Source organism: Salvelinus fontinalis, chromosome 33 (assembly GCF_029448725.1).
Source record: "Salvelinus fontinalis isolate EN_2023a chromosome 33, ASM2944872v1, whole genome shotgun sequence".
Taxonomy (NCBI): domain Eukaryota; kingdom Metazoa; phylum Chordata; class Actinopteri; order Salmoniformes; family Salmonidae; genus Salvelinus; species Salvelinus fontinalis.
The window spans coordinates 16,133,092-16,137,537 of NC_074697.1; the positions used below are offsets into that span (position 1 = coordinate 16,133,092).

At 47.0% G+C, this 4,446-nt stretch overlaps 1 protein-coding gene across 3 annotated transcripts in view; it reads right to left on the reverse strand.

The window, feature by feature from the left end:
• Positions 1-378: 378 nt before the first annotated feature.
• Positions 379-4,446, reverse strand: part of LOC129831761 (cyclin-dependent kinase-like 1) — a 36,834-nt gene continuing 32,766 nt past the window's right edge. For all 3 annotated transcript variants that reach the window (XM_055895186.1, XM_055895185.1, XM_055895184.1), the window contains one exon: positions 379-4,446. This exon is cut by the window's right edge and continues 1,504 nt beyond it. The gene's annotated coding sequence lies outside the window, so the exon portion shown is untranslated.

The window sequence follows — 4,446 nt, forward strand, 5'->3', positions numbered from 1 at the left end:
TTTACACGGAAACCAAGTGATCAAAACATACACGGACTGCAATCTTACCTCAGGAATCTTGCCTCAGGAATTTTACCTCAGCAATCTTACCTCAGGAATCTTACCTCAGGAATCTTACCTCAGGAATCTTGATTTAATGTTGTCCACGAAGTAGGATAATCATCTTGACTGCTGTAATGAACATAGACACCGAAATGTTCTGTCAATCCTCCAGATCAGCATTCGTTATCGCACTTTGGCTGTTACAAGCTCTTCATCACTTGACTGTCCTATAGAAAATCCTTCCCTGAATCAGCGGATGTTGCTTGACAAATGTCCCCTTTTAACTAAACAGCTAGACATCAAACAACTATTATGGATAATTATTGAAGAAATACGTTATTTACAGTATCGATTTTTGTTTTTTATTAATCATGTTCAAGTTACTGTTTCTGTTAAAAAAAGCATTGGATTTTGTAATCACATACATTGTTTTGGATATGTGTGTCCGTGAAAACTGTTTTCACACACCGTATCATAACAACATACTAAATGTGCACTTCCCAGATCTCCACACTAAAAAGAGTCTGACAAGCAAAACCCAGGAATTTCACAAGATCAAGGTCAATGTGTAAATCAATTGTTAAAATGCTTAGTATACGATAAAACAACAAACAGCAGTATCATCAGTGTAATAGGGTTTTGTGTCACATGATATTTGCTAAAAATCCATGAAGACTCCAAGTATGAGAAAGGGTTTTAACACAGGTTATGATTTAACTCATGAATTATTTGGAATGTATCTATGTTCCCCCTTTAATAACATCTTAATGTATTCACATGAAAATAAATGGCAAATCATTATTAATGACTTTGTAACCGCTCAAAACAGTAAACTACAAGAAATGCTCATTGGTACCCTAGTTTATAGAATGACCCACTGGTACCCTAGTTTATAGAATGACCCACTGGTACCCTAGTTTAGAGAATGACCCACTGGTACCCTAGTTTATAGAAAGACCCACTGGTACCCTAGTTTAGAGAATGACCCACTGGTACCCTAGTTTAGAGAAGGACCCACTGGTACCCTAGTTTATAGAAAGACCCACTGGTACCCTAGTTTAGAGAAAGACCCACTGGTACCCTAGTTTATAGAATGACCCACTGGTACTGTTGTTTATAGAAAGACCCACTGGTACCCTAGACAAGCCCCATGCTAGCCCCATGCTAGACTGGCCCCGGGCTAGACTGGCCCCATGCTAGACTAGCCCAATGCTAGACTGGCCCCATGCTAGACTGACCCTGGGCTAGACTGGCCCCATACTAGACTGGCCCCATGCTAGACTGGCCCCATACTAGACTGGCCCCATGCTAGACTGACCCTGGGCTAGACTGGCCCCATGCTAGACTGGCCCCATACTAGACTGGCCCCATGCTAGACTGGCCCCATGCTAGACTGGCCCCGGGCTAGACTGGCCCCGGGCTAGACTGGCCTCATGCTAGACCGGCCCCATGCTAGACTGGCCCCATGCTAGACTGGCCCCATGCTAGACTGGCCCCATGCTAGACTGGCCTCATGCTAGACCGGCCCGATGCTAGACTGGCCCCATGCTAGACTGGCCCCATGCTAGACTGGCCCCATGCTAGACTGGCCCCATGCTAGACCGGCCCCATGCTAGACTGGCCCCATACTAGACTGGCCCCATGCTAGACTGGCCCCATGCTAGACTGGCCCCATGCTAGACTGGCCCCATGCTAGACTGGCCCCGGGCTAGACTGGCCTCATGCTAGACCGGCCCCATGCTAGACTGGCCCCATGCTAGACTGGCCCCATGCTAGACTATAAGCAATAAGACTGTGATTAACACATTATTTCCTCTTGCTTCTAGCCTAGCATTTGATTTCCTAGCATTTGATTTCCTAGCATTTGATTTCCTAGCATTTGATTGTCCAACATCGATCCCTCCCCTGTATAGAGAATGCTGTGAACTAATGAGACATTAACTTTTTTTTTGGACCGAATCGAAAAACACGCAACATTATTTTCATGGATACAGTATATGCAATTAAACGTCAATAGAAAAGCTACGAAAACAAAGGGGGAAAGGGATTGTTTGCTGCCCTGCTAGCTGTAGAATGTGTAGCTTTAGTTGGCTAAGTGAGAAGAAGTTAGCCAGCCTGCATACAGTAGCAACCATTTTTATTAGGCAAGAGCAAGCATTGTTTTTGCATTGATGAAAGTATTTGGGTTTTTGTCCTCAGCTGCAAGGATGAAATAGTATGAATTTACTAATTAAAATACGGTGCAGAACACATTACAGGCCTCACGAGCGTCACCGGCATTTGTTAATTAAATGAAAGTGGCGCTTTTGTAAATGAACAGTAAGCATTCCAGGTGTTGTTCGTGAACCTGTTTCACACTCGTTATTTTGGCACTGTGTTTCTGGGGCTAACACCGAAAAGTCTGTGCTAACCCTGCTCCGGAGCAGGAGCCAGCTAGCCGTGGACTAAGTTTGGTGCTAGCCCACTTTAGAATGTACAAGTGTGAACACTTGCTTAGCCTCAGGCTAAAATCTTCCTTAGCCCTGGCTAAGGTTGGTGCTATCCCTGGGCTAAAGTTGGTGCTAGCCCAGGGCTAAGGTTGGTGCTAGCCTGGTGCTAGCCCTGGGCTAAGGTTGGTGCTAGCCTGGTGCTAGCCCTGGGCTAAGGTTGGTGCTATCCCAGGGCTAAAGTTGGTGCTAGCCTCGTGCTAAGCCCTGGGCGAAGGTTGATGCTAGCCAAGGGCTGAAGTTGGTGCTAGCCCAAAGCTAAGGTTGGTGCTAGCCCAGGGCTGAGGTTGGTGCTAGCCCAGAGCTAAGGTTGGTGCTAGCCTAGGGCTAAGGTTGGTGCTAGCCTAGGGCTAAGGTTGGTGCCAGCCCAGGGCTGAAGTTGGTGCTAGCACAGAGCTAAGGTTGGTGCTAGCCCAGGGCTAAGGTTGGTGCTAGCCCAGGGCTAAGGTTGGTGCTAGCCCAGGGCTAAGGTTGGTGCTAGCCCAGGGCTAAGGTTGGTGCTAGCCCAGGGCTAAGGTTGGTGCTAGCCCAGGGCTAAGGTTGGTGCTAGTCCAGGGCTAAGGTTGGTGCTAACCCAAATGTTGTTGCCTGGTGGCTGGTGGTTTTTCTTACAGCTAATGCATTTACACACACATACAAACATATTCACATCTCACTGTAACAGTGTCTCTCATAGTCCTCATGCTCCATCTCTCTCTCCTCCCCCTCTCTCTCTCTCTCGCTCTCAGATGTTGGGAAGGTGATTATCTCTTTCTCTCCCTTGCTCTCTCCTTCCCTCTCTCTCTCTTTCCCACTCTCCGTCTCTCTCTCTTTCCTTCTCTCTCTCTCTCTCTCTAGCTCTCAGATGTTGGGAAGGTGATTCTCTCTCTCTCCTTCGTCTCACTCTTTCCCTCTCTCTGTCTCTCTCCGGGCAGGTGTTTCTCCTCTCTAGATGTTGGACAGGTGCTTCTCCTCTCTAGATGTTGGACAGGTGATTCTCCTCTCTAGATGTTGGACAGGTGTTTCTCCTCTCTAGATGTTGGACAGGTGATTCTCCTCTCTAGATGTTGGACAGGTGTTTCTCCTCTCTCTAGATGTTGGACAGGTGTTTCTCCTCTCTAGATGTTGGACAGGTGATTCTCCTCTCTCTAGATGTTGGACAGGTGATTCTCCTCTCTCTAGATGTTGGACAGGTGATTCTCCTCTCTCTAGATGTTGGACAGGTGATTCTCCTCTCTAGATGTTGGACAGTAGTTTCTCCTCTCTAGTTGTTGGACAGGTGTTTCTCCTCTCTAGATGTTGGACAGGTGTTTCTCCTCTCTAGATGTTGGACAGGTGATTCTCCTCTCTAGATGTTGGATAGGTGTTCTCCTCTGTAGATGTTGGACAGGTGTTTCTCCTCTCTAGATGTTGGACAGGTGATTCTCCTCTCTCTAGATGTTGGACAGGTGATTCTCCTCTCTAGATGTTGGACAGGTGTTTCTCCTCTCTAGATGTTGGACAGGTGCTTCTCCTCTCTAGATGTTGGACAGGTGATTCTCCTCTCTAGATGTTGGACAGGTGTTTCTCCTCTCTAGATGTTGGACAGGTGATTCTCCTCTCTAGATGTTGGACAGGTGTTTCTCCTCTCTCTAGATGTTGGACAGGTGTTTCTCCTCTCTAGATCTTGGACAGGTGTTTCTCCTCTCTAGATGTTGGACAGGTGATTCTCCTCTCTCTAGATGTTGGACAGGTGATTCTCCTCTCTCTAGATGTTGGACAGGTGCTTCTCCTCTCTAGATGTTGGACAGGTGATTCTCCTCTCTAGATGTTGGACAGGTGTTTCTCCTCTCTAGATGTTGGACAGGTGATTCTCCTCTCTAGATGTTGGACAGGTGTTTCTCCTCTCTCTAGATGTTGGACAGGTGTTTCTCCTCTCTAGATCTTGGACAGGTGTTTC